This window comes from Musca autumnalis, unplaced genomic scaffold, assembly GCF_047663935.1.
Source record: "Musca autumnalis isolate F117 unplaced genomic scaffold, ASM4766393v1 scaffold_1, whole genome shotgun sequence".
NCBI lineage: Eukaryota > Metazoa > Arthropoda > Insecta > Diptera > Muscidae > Musca > Musca autumnalis.
In genome coordinates, this window is record NW_027411644.1 from 236,930,468 (window position 1) to 236,950,780 (window position 20,313).

At 36.7% G+C, this 20,313-nt stretch overlaps 1 protein-coding gene across 1 annotated transcript in view; it reads right to left on the reverse strand.

Annotated features, from left to right (window-relative positions):
- The window catches only part of Kif19A (Kinesin family member 19A), a 34,327-nt gene extending 15,157 nt beyond the window's left edge, over positions 1 to 19,170 (reverse strand). The window contains 1 exon segment of the mRNA XM_073960580.1: positions 18,975 to 19,170. The gene's annotated coding sequence lies outside the window, so the exon portion shown is untranslated.
- Positions 19,171 to 20,313: the final 1,143 nt, after the last annotated feature.

Here is a 20,313-nt window from a genome sequence, read left to right on the forward strand (position 1 = left end):
TAGACCCCAAGTATGTTTGGACGAAATCCGTTTCAGACAATTTGGAGTCGATTTAGCAATGTCCGTCCGTCTGTCTGGCTGGAGCGCACGATGACTATCGAACGGATTAATCGATTTGGTCCAATAGTTGGCCTTATTAATATTTTGTCCGAAGTTCGAAGATGGGCCATATCGGTCCACTCCCTCGGGTACCTCCCCCACAAAAGTTAGACATTTTTTGCAAAAATTTGCGCACTATAACTCTCGAAGGGACTAACCTCTTTGGTCCATACCTTGCACATCGTTATATTTCTACCAGCCATAGATCAAATTCGAATATTGGCTATATCCACTCCTTCGGGTTCCTATCACACAAAATTTCGGAAAAGTGCAGTTTAAGACCTCCTCTCGATCGTTTTGATTTTTGGTGTAACAACTGACAATTGCTGTCCCCCCTACAACGGTGCAAGTTTTTTCGGCGACAAGTCCATATTTTCTGAGATATTGACCCGAAAGCTATAAAAACCCGCTTAGACTCCATGTGTAGTGGATGCAGCGCACGATAACACTCCAACGGATAAACCAATTCGATCTAAAATTTGGCGGTCGTAAAATTTTGGGCATATCTAAATCAAGTTCTAAGATGGGCAATATCGGTCCACTCCTTCGGGTACCTCCCACACAACATTTTGAAAAAGTACAGTTTATGGCCATCTCTCGAATCGCTTTGATTTTGGTTTCAGCAACTTGTATTCACTGCCCCCCATACGACGGTACAAGTTTCATCAGGGGCAAGTCCATACTTCCTGAGAAAATAGCCTGAAAGTTGCAAAAAACCCCTATGACACCGCGTGAGGTGGTTGGGGCGCAAAATAACTCTCGAACGGATCTGCCGATTCGGTCCAAAATTTGGCCTTAGTAATATTTTGTCCAAACATAGTTTAAGTTCGAAGATAAGCCATATCGGTCTACTGCTTCAGGTACCTCCCCCACAAAAGTTCAAAAATGTTCGGATAAATTGTTCGTACGGTAACTCTTGAAGGGAACTGCCGAATTGGTCCATACCTTACACATCCCAATATATCTACCAGATATATTTCAGGTTCAAATATGGACTATATTTGTCCACTCCATCCGGTACCTCCCACACAAAATTACGGATAAGTTCACTTTAAGACCTGGTATCGAATCACTTTGATTTTTGTTGAAGCAACTTGCATTCGCTGCCTCAATTACGACAGCAAACGTTTTTTAGGGGCAAGTCCATACTTCTTGATCAAACAGCCCGAAGGGTGTAAAATCCCCTATGGTACCATATGTAGTGGCTGGAAATCTACTTCCATAATGGTCAATGTCGATTCATTCTTTTTAGTATCTCCTCCGCAAAACTTCTGATCTTTAATCCTAATCACAATTGTTAAAACCCCCTAAATACATACGTTTTTTGGGAAAAAATTGTTTCAATATACACAGGCTGAGGCAATATCTCTGTCGGCGAAGCCGACTGATGCTTTTTTACTTGTTTTTATACCCTCCACCATAATATGGAGGGTATAATTAAACTTGTCATTCTGTTTGTAACACATCGAAATATTCATCGGAGGCCCTATAAAGTACATATACATATGATCAGGGTAAAATTCTAAGTCGATATAACCATGTCCGTCCGTTCGTCCGTCTATTGAAATCAAGATACAGCTCGCAATTTTCAAGATAGAGCTTTGTAATTTGGTATAGAAGTTTCTATTACTCCTAGGATGTTTGGCATTGCAAATGAGCTATATCGGTCCACGTTTTGATATAGCCCCCATATAACGGTACCACCCGATTTTCGGTATTTTTAAGATTTTAGCTTCATTATCACACCGAAATGACTGAAATTTGGTGCTTAGTCTTCATTTGTGGTATACAACTTTCCCCCAGAGTTTTGTCGGTATAGGTCAACGCCTTCATATAGCCCCCATAGAACGGTACCTCACGATGTTTGGTATTTTGAAGGTTGTGACCTCAATATTCCTCCGAAATGGCTAAAATTTGGTATTTAGTCTTCGCTGGGGGTATAAAACTTTCCCCCAGAATTTTAGGTATAGGTCCACGCCTTCATATAGCCCCCATAGAACGGTACCTCCCGATTTTCGGTATTTTGCAGGTTGTGGCCTCAATATTCCTCCGAAATGACTGAAATTTGGTATTTAGTCTTCATTTGGAGTATAAAACTTTCACCCAGCATTTTGTTGGTGTAGGTCCCCGCCTTCATATAGCCCCCATAGAACGGTACCTCCCGATTTTCGGTATTTCGCAAGTTGTGGCCTCAATATTCCTACGAAATGGCTAAAATTTGGTATTTAGTCTTCGCTGTATCGATCGACAAAATTTGCTGAAATTTGGTATTAGTCTTCTTCATAAACGAAAGGAAACTAATTGTTCCATTTTACTTCAATATAACTCGTGGTGGAGGGTATACCAATTTCGGGCAGGCCGAACTTAACGCCGTTCTTACTTGTTATTTTATGATCAAGTCCCAAAATAAAGATACTTCCCAAGTCCACGTTCCTAATCGATTTTGTCTGGGTCTTGAAAAAATGTCATATGGAGACAATGGTATTAGATCGGAAGAACAAACCCCCAAAAGGGCTTTGAATTCTCAGGCCAACTCTTTATTTTATGGAAACGTCCCCGTATACCGGATTTGGTAAAGGGGTTGTAAACTTCCAACAGAGGTTTTGATAGATGATATTGGATCAGTAGAGCGACCCCCAAATGGGTTCTGGTTTCGCAGGTCAAACTATTATCTAAATTTCATATCAACGTACCATATTATTTAAGCTAGGCTTAAAGAGGAGAGGAAAGAGTCTATTGATTTTGATGAAGGTCGGATAATATAATAATGGACAAAACACGTACGTGAAAAAGTTAACGCTTTATTCTTATGTGAATATAACCGCTTCTATGTTTATGAAGGTAGGAAATGAAAGTGGAAAATCTCAATGTTACAATGAGTTAAGGTAGGTAGGTTGGCGTAGGTGGTCAAACAATGGAGGTATCATCACAATAGTCCCTAACCCATCCCATTTTTTCATATATTGGATTTGAATTGTAAAGGCGAATATCCCAGCTTGGTTTGGGGAAAATTCAACAAAAGTTACCAATATTGAAGAAGACCTTTTGAGCTTTAAATTACCCCAGTTGTGTTACTATAAGTGCTCAAATCCTAGATATGGATGTATAAAAATACGCTCGACTCTCCCAATTTCCAATTAGTGGAATATCTCATGGCAAAATTATGGTACTGAAAGTAGACCCCCTGAACTTCAAATGAATATAATTTCTGTATAAATTATCCCTTACAGGTAGCCAACTATAAAACACACATCGCTAAAAAATTCACTTTCACCACATATTTAGGAGAGTTTATTAGTTTCCTACTACAATCATAACAATATATTGAACCATAAAATATACTGAACTTATATGGAATAATTAACCTTTCTTCTGTAAAAAAGCGCACAATTTTATGTTGGGTTTTTGGCCACTGGTAAGGAATCGAGAATATCTAATTTCAGCTAATTTGGTCTGCTAAAAACCTGAAAATACCTGAAATCGACATGCTTCGTTATAAGGGGGATATACAACACGTGGACCTATGCTTCTACGTAGGTTTAAATGCTGCTACAACAACAACCAATTCGGTAGAAAATATGACTAAAATTTACACAATCCCACGGCAGCGGGTTCTTTCGTACCGGATTGACCCGAAACCATTGTGTTTCGGCCAGCGGCTGCCAACCCAGCAAAAAACCTATGCTTATACGTAGATTTCTAGCTGCTACAACAACAACAACAACTAAAATTTACAAAAACTTTAAGATGGGGCATATCGTCATATGGGGCTATACCAAAACGTGAAGCAAGGGATGTTTTGTATATGTAATAATGTATTGTACCACATTTCAGTTATTCCGGTTAAATAATGTGGCTAAAACTTTCAAAAATGCCGAAAATCGGAGGGTACCGTTCTTTAGAGCCTATACGAAGACGTGGGCCTACCGACAATTTTCTGGTGAAAGGTTTTATGCCCCCAACGAAGACTAAATACCAAATTTGAGCCGTTTCTGTGGGATATTGAGGGCACAACCTTCAAAATACCGAAAATTAGGAGGTGTTCTTCTATGGGGGCTATATGAAGGCGTGAACGTATACCGACAAAATTCAGATGGAAAGTTTTATACCACCAACGAAGAGCTTGACGACTTTGCGCCGTCAAAAATGTGGTACTTAACAGCATCATATTTAAACAAATATATTCTGGATCAGCATAAAATTCTAAGTCGATATAACGATGTCCGTCTGTCCGTCCGTTCGTTTGTTGAAACCAATGAAGACTAAATACCAAATTTGAGCCGCTTCGGTGAGATATTAAGGCCACAACGTTCAAAATACCGAAAATCGGGAGGTACCGTTTAATGGGGGCTTATGAAGATGTGGACCCATACCGTAAAATTTCAGATGGAATTGAAGACGTGGACCAATACCGACAAATTTCAGATGGAAAGTTTAATATCCCCAAGAAGACTAAATTTCAGACATTTCGATGGGATATTGAGGCCACAACCTTAAAAATACCGAGAATCGGAAGGTACTGTTCTATGGGGGCTATATGAAGGTGTGGACCTATACCGACAAATTTCAGGTTGAAAGTTTTATACCCCTAACGAAGACTAAATACCAAATTTCAGCAATTTCAGTGGGATATTGAGGCCAAAACCTTCAAAATACAGAAAATCGGGGGTTATGAAGACGTAGACCCATACCGAAAACTTTCAGATGGAATGTTTTATACCCCCAACGAATACTAAATACCAAATGTCAGCCAGTTCAATGAAAAAATGAGACTAGAACCTTCAAAATACGGAAAACAGGGAGGTACCGTTCAATGGGGCTTATGAAGACGTGGACAAATTTCAGATGGAAAGTTTAATACCCCCAAGGAAGACTAAATTTCAGCCATTTCGATTCTTAAGATAGAGCTAATTTAGTATAGAAGTTGATATTTCCCCTATATGTTCTCATCTTCATATAGCCCCCTTAGAACTGTACCTTCCGATTTTCCGCATGTATTGTGAAGATTGTGTCCTCAATATTCCACCAAAACGGCTGAAATTTGGCATTTAGTCTTCGGTATTCTGAGGATTTTAGCTCCAAATGTTTTAAATTTGGTATTTAGTCTTCGTTGGGGGCATAAACCTTTCCACCAGAAATTCGTCAGTATAGTTCCACGTCTTCATATAGCCCCCGCAGAATGGTACTCCCCATTTTTGGTATTTTGAAGGTCGTGGCCTCAATATCCCTCCGAAATGGCTGAAATTTTATTCATTTAGTCTTTGTGGTAAAATTTTTCGGTATAGGTCCTCATGTTAATATAGCCCCCATAGAACTGTACCTTCCGATTTTAGGTACATATGTATTTTGATGATTGTGGCTTCAATATTTGGTATTTAGTCTTCGTCGGGGGTATACAAGTTTCCAAATGAAATTTTTCAGTACTGCTCCGACGTCTTCAGCCCCCGTAAAACTTCGCCAACAAATTTTCTGTTTTCCAAAGATTTTGGCTCCAATATCCTACCGAAATGGTATTTAGTCTTCGTTGGGGCATAAAACTTTCCACCAGAAATTTGTCGGTATGGCCCACGTATTGATATAGCCCCCATAGAACGGTATCATACGATTTTGGGTGTTTTGAACGTTATAGGCACATTATTCAAACGGAATAACTGAAATTAGGTATTTAGTCTTCGCTTAAGGTACAAGATTATAAAACATCAACAAAAAAACATTGTTCCACAACATCCCATACGGGACAAGGGAGACTTCTCTCATTATAAAACATACCTTGCAAAAAATCAGACAGTATAGGTTCACGTTTTGGTATAGCCCCCATATAAGCGTAGCCAGAGTTAAAGATTTTGAAGATTTTAGTCACATTTTTTTACCGAATTGGTCGTTAATTGGATTTTTGTGATACCAAAAGATAAAAAAAACTTACTTGCAAACAAACTGTCAATATATACCCAGTTTTAATGCTAGCCGGTATTGCTCACTTTTATGTATTTCGAGGGCTTTTTGTCAAATTTTTAGAGTTGTGCCAAAGGAACTATATGGAACTATCTAGCTCACTTCGCAGTTCCAATGACCCACATTTTTTCTTTGAACAAACTGCGTATACTTAATATCACACGTTACATTTCATGATGTTACTCATACGTTTTGGAACTAGTACAAGGAACTAGGAACTAGATTACCCAACTCTACAAATTTTCGAACCGGGAAGGCTGTAATTAAATATTGAGCGTTGCCATGCGTTCAAAGTTCAATTCCTGCAATAATAGGAAGAGCTCAGTACTTTCATACACGAAAGGAAACTATTTGTTCTTATTAACTTCAACACAGTTCATGGTGGAGGGTATTAATATTTCGAACTTAAAGCAGTTCTTATTTGTCACAATTTTTTAAACCCTCAGCCTTTAGGCTAAGGAGGAGGGTATATACACTTTGATAAGATGAAAATGTGCCTCATCAAAATAATAGTTTTAGACCACAAGTATGTTTGGTATGTATGTATGTTTGGATGAAATGTGTTTCAGACAATTTGGAGTCGATCTAGCCATGTCCGTCCGTCTGTCTATCCTGCTGGCTGGAGCGCACAATAACTCTCGAACGGATTAACCAATTCGATCCAAAATTTGGCCTTCGTAATATTTTGTCCAAACTTAGTTTAAGTTCGAAGATGGGTGATATCGGTCCACTCCTTCAGGTACCTCCCCCACAAAAGTTCGACAATGTTCGGAAAATTTGTACGCACGATAACTCTTGAAGGGAGTAATCGATTTGGTCATTACTTTGTAAATCGTAAATTTTCTAACAGGGTTAGATAAGGTTCCAATATGGACTCGAGCGGTCCACTTCTTCGGGTACCTCCAACACAAAATTTCGGAAAAGTTCAGTTTAGGACCTGTTCACGAATCGCTTTAATTTTTGTTGTAGCAACTTGTATTCAGTATAGGGGGCATACGACGGTGCAAGTTTCATCTGGAGGAACGGATCTTCCGATTCAGTCCAAAATTTGGCTTTCGTAATATTTTGTCCAAACATAGTTTACGTTCGAAGCTAATCCAAATCAGTACAGTTCTTCATGTACCTCCCCCACAAAAGTTCAAAAATATTCGGGAAAATTGTGCGCACCATAACATTTGAATTGAGTGAACGATTTGGTCCATACATAACACATCTTAATACATCAACCATATATAGATCAGATTTAAATATGGAATATATTTGTCCACTCCCTCGGGTACCTCCCACACAAAATTTCGGATAGGTTTACTTTAAGACCTGCTCTCGAGACACTATGATTTCCGTTGAAGCAACTTGCATTCGCTACCTCAATAACGTCGATAAATGTTTTTCAAGGGCATGTCCGTACTTCTTGAGGAAACAGCCCGAAAGGTGTAAAAACCCCAAATATATGTAGTTGCTGGAGAGCACGAGAACTTCTTCTTCCCCTTAGGGTACCTCCCCCACAAAAGTTCAACATTCGTGTCGATATGCAGTTTATGGTATTTTCGAAGATGCTTTGGAAATGAATGCCGACGCTGTTCATTGTGGTCTTGCTGTTTACAGCCATATTATGTTTTCCGTGGACAAGTCCATTCTTCCTGGCATACTGGTCCAAAAGTTATAAGATGACCCACTGAAATGACTAGTGTGCCCAATATATATCAAAAAGATATGACTCTCAAAATCAGATCCACTTCCTATGTCGTCTATTCCTTTAAGTAGCCCCTCCGCAAAACTTTAATCCTAATCCACATTATCGTCGGCAATTTCAAAGGCACAAAATGGCCACAAAATTCTGAAAAGATCAGAATTATATTCGATCTGTCCGTAGCTTAATATTTCAATTCACATAGTCTGAGGGCATATCTCTGTCGGCAAAGCCGACTGATACTTTTTTTACTTGTTTGTTTTGAAGGTGATATTCCATAATTTGCTGCGCTTCCTTGAATACTTTCTCAACAGATCTGCTACTACTTCTTTGATTCGAAAACAATCAATTTATCTACTCTCTAGAACCTGTGGACGGGCCCGATAACCTTCAGTTATGCTTACCCCATGAGATCAGCGTCGATATAAAATGAAACCTATTCAGAATAGCAGGACTGTATAATACTACTTCCGATTTCACACACAAGTTAATATGCTATGTTTAGTAGAATTTGTTACATGATGCGGATGGTTCCGTCTGGCTTTGGTTTTTGTTTTACAAAAAGTGACATAATCTTATCTACACTTGTTTTATAGAATATTTCCCTTCATATCGAAACTAAAAATTTATGAGTATATTTATCCAATACCATTACTAACAAAGTTTTTCTGTGTTTTCACTTTCTTAGTGATTATCTGAATATTTAAGTTTTCCTTAATAATTTTCTCACCTTCTAATTACTGTTTTCGGTTTCTTTTAAAAAGTAATAAATGTTTCCTTTATTATTAATGCATGCCAAATGACTATGGAGGATTTCAAATAATTTTTTTAGAGGGTGGTATTTCAAATTATTCCCTACTCCAATTAAAAAGTTTACCCTATCGACTTCGATAACTGATTTATTATTTAAATTACATGTTTCTATTGTCAATATTGACACTTAGGCTGTTGGCTGTGTGGTGTGTGTTATTAACGATGACATCGTTGTTCAGCAATAACAATCTAAAGCCATGTCACTTTCACACAGTGGTCCCACTTGTATGGAAAGGAGTGCCAAAAATAGTTCTAATTCGGAGAAACCGCCTGGAAATTTTAAACATAGGGTTATAAGGGGACATAAAGATAGAAACAAATTTTTGTGGATGTAGGTCCACATTTACGTATAGCCCCCATATAAAGATACCACACGATTTTTGATATTTTGACAAATTTATAGATACTTTCGGTTGAAATTTTGCATTTTGAGATCTGAGTGAACAAAATACATCCTCGCAAAAAATGTTCATTATAGGTCCATATTTAGGTATAGCCCCCATATGAAGCTACTGCTCGATTTTTTGGTTTTTGATGATTTTAGCCAAATTTTCCAGCCGATTTAGTTTTAATTTTGCATTTTGAGTTCTGAGAGAACAAAATACGTCCTTGCATGAAGTCTCCCTAATACTCCTAACATTAGTAAAACTCAACACAAAATTTATAGTACTGATATTAAAAATACCAGAAAAAATCATTTACAAAGAATTTATTTTCAAGGAAGTTAGAAAACTATTTATGAATATCATTTTTCGTAAAAGCATTGCCAATGCCATTAACTATAAGTTTAATTTAGGAAATTGTACATTTACCTCTTTAATTATACCCTCAGCATTTATGCTAACGAGGGTATATACACTTTCATACGGACAAAATGTGCCTCATCGAAATAACGGTTTTAGACCCCAAGTATGTTTGGACGAAATGTGTTTCAGACAATTTGGAGTCGATTGAGCAATGTCCGTCCGTCTGTCTGTCTGGCTGGCTGGAGCGCACGATAACTCTCAAACGGATAAACTGATTCGGTTAAAATTTTGGCTTTTGTAATATTTTACACAAACTTAGTTTAATTTCGAAGATGGGCTATATCGGTCCACTCCTTCGGGTACCTCCCCCACAAAAGTTCGAAATTGTTTGGAAAATTTGTGCGCACGATAACTCTTGAAGGGAGTAACCGATTTGGTCCATACTTTGCCCATCGTGAAATGTGTACCAGACTTAAATAAGGTTTCAATATGGATTCAATCGGTTCAGTTTAGGGCTATCTTTCGAATCGCTTTGATTTTTGTTTAAGCAACTTGTATTCACTGCCCTCCATACGACGGTACAAGTTTCATCAAGGGTAAGTCCATACTTCCTGAGAAAATAGCCTGAAAGTTGCAAAAAACCCCCATAACACCGTGTGGGGTGGTTGGAGCGCAGGATAACACTCGAACGGATCTGCCAATTCGGTTCAAAATTTGGGCTTCGTAATATTTTGTCCAAACATAGTTTAAATTTGAAGATAAGCCATATCGGTCCACTCCTTCAGGTACCTCCCCCACAAAAGTTCAAATATGTTCGGAAAAATTGTTTGTACGGTAACTCTTGAAGGGAGTGGCCGAATTGGTCTATACTTTACACATCCTAATATATCTACCAGATATAGATTAGGTTTAAATATGGACTATATTTGTCCACTCCATCCTGTATCTCCCACACAAAATTTGGGATAAGTTCACTTTAAGACCTGATATCGAATCACTTTGATTTTTGTTGAAGCAGCTTGCATTCACTGCCTCAATTGCGATGGTAAAAGTTTTTAGGGGCCAGTCCATACTTCTTGAGCAAACAGCCCGAAGAGTGTAAAAACCCCCTATAGCACCATATGTTGTGGCTGGAGATCCACTTCGATAACGGTCAATGTCGATCCATTCCTTTTAGTATCTCCTCCGCAAAACTTTCGATCTTTAATCCAAATCAACATTTTTGTCGGATCAAACGCCCAACATTTTTAAAACCCCCTAAATACATACGTATTTTGGGAAAAATTGTTTCAATATACACAGGCTGAGGGTATATCTCTGTCGGCAAAGCCGACTGATACTTTTTTACTTATTTTTTTATAATTTTACCCATTCACAGCATATACTTTGCTTACAAATTTTACGTTTTTAAGGCACCACATACAAATCTTTACTTTTTCGACTTAACTTGTCATATAACCGCTGTAAATTGGCAAAAATTGTACTGAATGTTAACAACCCAGCAAAATGTTCGATGCCAAAGATGCCATTGAATCATGGTAGAAGTGAGCTGGTATGTCATTTTTTAGCATCTTCATCGATGAATTTTATATGAGCGTGGACCCAAAAAGATGCTATTCATTTTTGGATCCAAAGCATGTCATTTACAGCAATGCTTTGACATGTCATTTTCACCAATGCTTTGGAAATGTCATTTCCACCAATGCTTTGGCATGCCATTTACATCAACCCTTTGCAATGACATTATCATTACGACGAGAGTTTTAACAACGTTGGTTGTGATTTCGAGTCTCAGACAACATCAAGAGTCTCCGACAATTAATCGTATATATTTAGAAAAAATTGTATAAATAAAAACACCAACTTCATCTCTATTGCATCGATGGAATGTGTTCAAATGCTGATGAAAATATCGGATCTTTCACGGCTTCCTTTGCATGGGTTCAAATGCTGATAAAAAGATCGGATCTTTCACGACTTATTTTGCATTGGTTCAAATGCTGATGAAAAGATCGGATCTTTCACGACTTTCGTTTGAACCAATGCAAAAGATGCCACGAAATCACGTCATCGCATGGAACCCCTTCCTCCAAATTTTGCTGGGAATTTGATGGCTTTTGAGAATATTTATTTCAATCGCAATCAAATTTGTTGCCATATGTTTTTCGATTTTTGTCCACGGGCGGAACCACAGTGTTTCAGTTGAAAATTAGATATCTTAAAGTATGCTGATAATAAAAAACTACAGGAACAACCTAAAAGATAGGCTCCTTTAGATATGTTTGTTCGTTTTGCGGCGTTCCATATCAGATTAGCTATGTAATTATTTGAAAGAACATTGCATATATGTTTTTTTATAAATAGAATTTTCTATAAGGGTTTATATTAAAGTTTAATTTTATATTTTTATAAGAAAGGACTGTTTTAGAAATAATTCCCTTTCTGCTCTTAATTTATCAAGTTACATTAATACATTTGACAGTCTCGTATATGTATTAATGTAACAGAATATACATATGTATTAATTTTTATTTTTATCTCAATTCTACAGAAAATTATAACCATATTCCTACAACTGATTCTTTCCTCAATTCCTAAGCAGTAAGTCCTTTGACATACTAAATAGATGACTACTACTATCTTCAAATGTATGGTTGGTTGTACTAACAAAATCGATTTAGATGACAATTTAAAGTGAAATACAATTTCATTATTACTCAGTCACAGTGAATGATTTGTTTTGTTTCACATTCTTCCTCTTGTTTTACCAACCTATGTATTTCGATGTTTGACCGCATTCAGTAAATTACCCAATGACACGAACAAATTAATAAGGCTTTACGAGAATTGTTATTTATTCTTGCTTTACGTATGTATGTAGGTATGTGGGTATTTGTTTCACTAAAGAGCGTTCTAGTTTTGTGTTTTTTTTAAGGATTAAAATTGTTTTAAAAGCTTGTTTAAATTTCTAAATTTATTTAAATTTCTTTCAATGTGGACTGTACATACATTAACTAAATATTGAAAATTATGTGACGAAGTTACTAAGTGTCTTTTGACAATTTTCATTCATTTTCAACAACAATCTGCTAATTTCGTGAATAAAAAAATTGGATAATATTAATCAAAACGTTGGCAGTTTTACAATTGATGGCCCAATCATCTTTAAGCCTGGCCGGGCCATCTTTAAGCAACGGTGATAATTTAGGTTTAATAGTGAATTATCCAGAAAACTTACGCAAAGGCTATTTTCCTTTTGTATTTGAATACATATTTGTGTGTATTTAGAACACCATATTTTACTGTTTTATAGAATGTGGAAAATTCTTAGTTTTGTATAAGATACAATTTTCATATACGTGGGATACTTTATAAGATTCTGACCTAGGTAACACTACGCCATTTGGTGTCCGGACATAACTCCCAAAATTATTTTTTGAGAAAATCGCGCGATTTAAAAAAAAATATTTTGGCATTCGTCGTTTTTTTTTTTCTAAAATAGTGAAAATATTTTTTAAAAAATCGCGAATTTTTTTTTCAAAAATATTTTCCCCTTTGTCGCTTTTCCACTTCCCGACACATAACCAATTAGCTTCATAAGATTTCCATCTTAATGGCTACTAAAATTGCCTACTCCTTTTTTTTTCTTAAAAAATTAATATGAATTATGAAATGAAAAATGCCTATGAAATTAAATTTATTTTTCGACATGGATTATCTCGACATTCATTATCGCATTAAATCTTTGTATGGCGATGAAGTACCATCCTATCTATAGCACCTAGAAAAAAATACTATCGCATTGCACGGTGCTCTTGAAGCAACTTTAAATGAAAGGTGCTTGCACCTGGGAAGTTTTTGCGGATTCTGAAACTAAAATGTTCATAGATGAGAAAAATAAAAAAAAAAAAAAAATCGCCGGAGCGCTTTTTAAATAAATCGCGATTCAAGTTGACATTTTTAGGGGTTCTTAGGTTTTCGAGATTAAGCTTGGAAACCGCAAGTTCTATCGAAATGGTACTAAAGAAAATATTGTAGCTAAAAAATTCCCTACAAGATTGACCTTTATGATGTTTTCGCAGGTTTTACCGTTATTGAGAAATAGAAGTTCAAATTGGGACAATGCACTGACTGTATCGCCTCCTTATAAAACAATGTCATGACTGCAATTTTCCAACTTAAACTTATATATCTCAAAAATAGTACAACCTAGGAGAAAATTACGGAAGCCAATCATGTAGAGAATTTTCACAGCTGAAAGATTCTCTCCAGTCCTATTTCGATAAGACTTACCGTTTTCAAGCAAATCGTGAAAACCTAACAAAAAAGCGAAAAATGTGACCTGAACATCTACATATATATCTTACAACATTAGGTCTGTTTTTCTCAAGAAGTATGGACTTGCCCCTGAAAAACTTTTACTGCCGTAATTGAGGCAGCGAATGCAACTTTCTTCAACAAAAATCAAAATGATTCGAGAGCAGGTCTTAAAGTGAATTTATCCAAAATTTTGTGTGTTAGGTACCAGAAGGAGTGGACAAATATAATCCATATTCGAGCCTGAACTATATCTAGTAGTTATTTTAGGATGTCTTAAGTATGGACCAAATTTGTCACTCCCATCAAGAGTTATCGCGCGCACAATTTTTCCGAACATTTTTGAACTTTTGTGGGGGAGGTACCTGAAGGGGTGGACCGATATGGTTTATCTTCGAACTTAAACAAAATTTGCACAAAATGTTACGAAGACCAAATTGTGGAACGAATCCGCAGATCCCTTAGAGAGTTGTCTTGCGCTCCAACCACCTCACACGGTGTCATAGGGGGTTTTTGCAACTTTCAGGCTATTTTTTCGGGAAGTATGGACTTGCCCCTAAGGATACTTGTACCGTGGTGGGGCAGTGAATACAAGTTGCTAGAACAAAAATCAAAGCGATTCGAGAGATGGCCCTAAACTGAACTTTTTCGAAATTTTGTGTTGGTACCCGAAGGAGTGGACCGATTGAGTCCATATTTAAACCTTATTTAAGTCTGGTACACACTTTACGATGTGCAGAGTATGGACCACATCAGTTACTTCCTTCAACAGTTATCGTGCGCACAAATTTTCCGAACATTTCCGAAATTTTGTTTGGGAGGTACGGGAAAGAGTGGACCGATATAACCCATCTTCGAACTTAAACTAAGTTTGGACAAAATATTACGAAAGCCAAATTTTGGACCGAATCGGTTGATCCGTTCGAGAGTTATCGTGCGCTCCAGCCAGCCAGACAGACAGACGGACATTGCTAAATCAACACCAAATTGTCTGAAACACATTTCGTCCAAACATACTTTGGGTCTAAAACTATAATTTTGATGAGGCACATTTTGCCCGTATGAAAGTGTATATACCCTCGTTAGCATAAATGCTGAGGGTAAAAAAATCGCCGGAGCGCTTTTTGAATATATCGCGATTCAAGTCGACATTTTTAAGCGTTGTTTTAAGTTTTCACGATTTTGCTTGGAAACCGCAAGTCCTATCGAAATGAGACTAAAAAATGTTGTAGCTATGAGTTGGGTTTAAGTTGGGAAAATGCAGCCATGACACTGTTTTATAAGGAGGCGATACAGTCAATCCATTTGAATAATTTGAACTTCTATATCTCAATAACGGTAGAAACTACGAAGATATTATGAAAGTCAATCTTGTAGAGCATTTTCATAGGTACAATATTTTCTTTAGTCCCATTTCGATAGGACTTGCGGTTTCCAAGCAAAATCGTGAAAACCTACAAAGCCTTAAACTTTAATCGCGATTTGCTTAAAAAGCGCTCCGGCGATTTGCTAAAAACGTCAAAATACCCGAATTCGGGTTGTGCCGTTATATGGGGCCTATATCAAATCATGAACCTATTAACATTTTTGCTGTGACCACTGGGAACCTCAAATACCTAAATGTAGCATAAACCCTCAAAATATCTAAAATCGAGAGGTACCGTTACTTGGGGCTATGCCAAAACATGGACCTAATTTTACAATTTTTGTTGTAGAAGCTTTGTGACTACTGGGAACCTTAAATGTCAAATTACAAAACAAAAATGTAGCTAAAATCCTCAAAATACATAAAATCGGGAGGTGCTGTTATATGGGAGCTATACTAACACATGGATCCACGTAGAAAATTTCTTGGGGAGAAGTTTTGCGACCAAATATTAAATTACAGGTAGTTCGGTCAAAAAATTTAGACAAAATTATCAAAATACCGAAAATCGGTAGATATCGTTAAATGCGGGCTTAACCGAAACATGGACCTTTGTTGACACATGTTTATGAAGAAGTTTTGTGTTCACTGGAAACCTCAAATATCAAATTATATAGTTTCGTCCAAAAGGCTAGCGAAAAGCTCAAAGTACCAAAAATATGAAGGTACCGTTCTTTGAGGGATATACCAAAATTTGCACCTATCTTGAAAATTTTTGGTGGAAAAATTTTGTGTCAACTTGGAATCTAAAATGTAAAATATCAAAAACGTGAACGTGATTTGAAAAATATCAATAATTAAAAACCTAAAATTCCGTATAGACCCAATATAATGACCAAATTTTGCAAACGAGTGTGTGTGTGGTGGAAAATCGAAAGGCGACCGTGAGAAGTCGATTTTTTGAAAAAAAAAGTCGACATCGATTTTTAGACTTTTGGATATAAAAAATCGACTACTCAAATGTTCCCGTCCCATCCTAAGAGGTACCAGAAGAAATGGACTGACATAGCGCATTTTGGAAGTGGATTTTTTTAATTATTCCCTTCAATCTATCAAAACCCTACCAGTAATTTCAGTTGATCCCCTATAATTTACAGCTATTAGCCCATTTTTGAACGTAAACTAAGTTTGCATTAAATATTACGGGATCCAAAGTTTTGATCAAATCGGTTGCCCCGTTAAAGAGATATCGCGTATCAATTTATCTAAATTGTTTAAATTTTTGTGGGTGAGGTACCGGAAGGGGTTGACCGATAAGCATCATCTTCGAACTTTATCTAAGATTTGCAGTAATATTAAGGTATTCAAAGTAAGATTCGCAAAAATATTATGATATTCAAATTATGGACCAGGCAGGCTCTCGCACGGACGAGCCACTACACATGGTGAACGAAGGGGTTTCTACAGCTTTCGTGCCATTTTCTCATTAAGTACGTATGGACTTGCCTCCGAAAAAATTATACCGTAGCACAGTGGTTCAGGAATTGATTTTCCTGGCCAAAACCCCAATTTCTTACCGTCACCGATTGTTAATTTCTATATGGGATTCGATAGTAAACATATTTAAACTAAGGAAACAAAAAAATTAGGTCAAAATATTGAAAAGTGTGGTCGTGGCGTGCTCCTAAAGAGTACAATGTTTTCGCAAGTCTGGAAAATACCCCATTTTTGCAAATTTCCGGAGAAAGAAATAGCTATTTCTCAGAAACAATACGAATTAGTAAAGGCCAGAACAGAATCAATCGTCGCTTGCTTCCCAAATGTCAAATTATAAAGGAATGCCAGAGCCTCCTAAAGGCAAACGCAGGCGGATTTGCAAAGAGGCTCTGGCATTCCTTTATAATTTGATATTTGGGGAAGCAAGCAAAGCAAGCGATCTGATCTGGCCTTTACTAATTATGAAAAACATCAAATGTGATTGGAAAATACCAAGGAGGCAGTGCAATTGACTCCATTGTGTTATGGAACTGCCACTATCATGACACGGTGCTCTTGAAACAAATTTAAATGGAAGGTGCTTACACCTGGGAAGTTTTTGCAGATTCTGAAACTACAATGTTCGTAGATGAGAAAAATCAAAAAACAAAAAAAATCGCCGGAGCGCTTTTTAAATAAATCGCGATTTAAGTTGACATTTTTAGGGGTTGTTTAGGTTTTTGGGATTTTGTTTGGAAACCGCAAGTTCTGTCAAAATAGGAATAAAGAAAATGTTGTAGCTATCAAAATTCTCTACAAGAGTGACCTTTATGATATTTTCGTAGGCTTTACCGTTTTTGAGATATAGAAGTTCCAATTTGGACAATTCAAATTCTATTTAATTCTGTATCGTCTCCTTATAAAAAAATTTCATGACTGCAATTTCCCAACTCAAACTTATATATCTAAAAAAATGGTACAAACTAGGAAAAATTACATCAGCTAGTCTTGTAGTTAATTTTCACAGCTATAAGATTTGCTCAGGTCCCTTATTGATAAGACTTGCCGCATTCAAGCAAAATCGCGAAACCCTAACAAAACAACCTAAAAATGTAAACTGAGCTTCTTTATCTCAAAAATGGTACAGCCTGAGAACAAATCATAAACGTCAATCCTATAGAGAATTTTCACAACTACAACATTTTCTTTAGCTCCATTGCGATTGGGCTTGCGGTTTCCAAGCAAAATCGTGAAAACCTAAAAAAACACCAAAAATGAGAATTTTGACCGCGATTTATTTAAAAATCCCTACAGCGATTTTTTCTTGTTTTTGGATTTTTCTCATCTATGAACATTGCTGTTTCAGAATTCACAGAAACTTCCCCTGTGTAAGCGGTTTTCATTAAAAGTTAGTTAAGTCGCACCCTTCATGACATTGTTTTATAAGGGGGCGATACAGTCAGTGCACTGTCCCAATTTTAACTTCAATATCTCAAAAATGGTAAACCCTACGAAAATACCGTAAAGGTCAATCGTGTAGAGAATTTTCATAGCTACAACATTTTTTTCAGTCTCATTTTGATAGGACTTGCGGTTTCCAAACAAAATCGTGAAAACCTAAACAACCCCTAAAAATGTCAACATAAATCGCGATTTATTTATAAAGCGCTCCGGCGATTTTTTTAGTTTTTTGATTTTTCTCATCTATGAACATTGTAGTTCCAGAATCCGCTAAGACTTCCCAGGTGTAAGCACCTTCCATTTAAATTTCTTTCAAGAGCACCGTGATGAATGCATTAAAAACGAGTGTTTTTAATTAAATGATGGCAATAATTGAAAAAATATGCATTTTGAAATAAAAATAATTGAAATTTTTTATTTTGCATGTTCTATGCAGGGAGATTTTTTTGGAGGAAACACATGTTTGAGAGCGTTCATGATACCTAATTTTTCTCCAGCGGAATTTTTCCGTGAGGAATTTTTTGTTTCGGATACGAAAGAAGGGAAAAGGGAGAAATTCCGCATGGAATTTTCATTCGTGATTGGCTGAATGTGAAGGTTAAGTGAATACTTTTAAGTAATCATCCTTTTAAATGCCATATTTGTTATTTAAATCCTTCCAACTTATTTTTTTTGTCTTAAACAACAAATGTAACTTTATTACAATTGCGCATCTTAAATTACTAGTAACTAAAGAAATCATACCATATGTGGTTCAGGGGGATATAAAAATAACACCAATCGAATCATTATTCAAAATCAGTCAATTAGAAGTGGTTGACCTCGGAGTATTCAAAGAAAATCTACTTTTGGCAAACACGACGTCTGTTTATACTCGTTGACATTAAAATAAACCTTAAGTTTAATTATTTAGATTTTATAGATTTTTTTTTGTATTTTCATTTGTCAATTAACCACATTTAATAACAGCTAATCGATAATGTCTTTAGCATATGTTGGTAGGTACCCTTTCTAGCTTCAAATCTCCAGCCAAAAATAAAAATAATTGATTTACCTTTGCGATTAGTTCAATGGCTTCATTTAACAATTACGTCGCATCAAATTGAAATTCCAGTAAAAAGTAATTACTTTCACTACCATCACACCATCGCACCTTCCGCACAAGCACTTGTCACCATACCCGATTGCAATTAAAAACTAAACTAAGTGTAGAAATGAACAAATGTTATGGGCTTTGACTGCTTCAAGGTGTTTGGGGGATTATCCTGTCACTCGTTTTTGTTTCTTATCGAAAACAATAATGGGCATTGCGATTACAATCTTTTGGACATTTTTTACCTTTCTTTGTCGGCTAGCAATGTCGTACTCACACACTTTGGTTGATTTGCTTGGGAATATCCGTTATACTACTATTGGCAAAAAAGAAAACAAACAAAAGAGGAGGGAGTGGATTTTATTTTCATTGAAAATCGAAATAAAATACTAAAAAAGAAGCACTTATAAGCAAATAAAGGGCTTTTTCAATAGCTAGCCATCAGGGTTGACGTTTTTTTGGGATGTTTGGTACATTTTGGTCGGATTTTTGTAGAATTTTTTCTGTAATTTACAGGTGATGCTAAGTCCTTGGTTACACTAGCGAGTTTCTTGAAACGAATAATAGGAAGGGGCAACATCGCAAACACAGAAAAGCATATACAGCGGTTTCACTACCGCATACCCCTCGCCTATAAACTCGAAGTCGCCATGTGGAAAAAGCGCTAGTGTGACCTGGGACTAAGGAGATAGTTTTCAACGTTCGGAAAAGGTTTTTCCAGTCATTGAAGATTACTAACAAACTGCAAAGATCTTTGACAGAGCTGGAAAGCTTATATGTTTGCATTGTCTATACTCTGTTGGGAATAGGTTGTAATACCTCCATGTTAACACAACTTTCCAAAAAACTTTCCTGGATCCACCAATCCAAGCGAAAGAAGTCAATAAAAGCGAAAGTATCTACGCTCACCAGCTTAGCGAAACCTGGTTGGTTCAAAAGTAGCTCGGACTTATCCGAAAGCGGTACAGATTGGAAGGGAATATGGCAATGCAGCATCGACGAGGCTTTGTTGACCAATGTCGGTCATGAATTCACAAGGCTATCTACAAGCAAGCTACTCGGAGTACTTCGTAAGCACGCTTTATCTGGAGAAGTAGATAATGTACTTTGACGACAAACACCGAGAGAGCTTTAAATATCAGACCATGGTCCTCAAGAATGAATCTATAAAAATTAGTACTCCATAATGTGTTAGATGTGGCCAATCTATGGGGGATCAATTGTGATGACTGTTGCTGATACAACTTTAGTTCGACTGCAGCAAATGTTCAATGAGAAAAATCAACCCACACCCATGTTC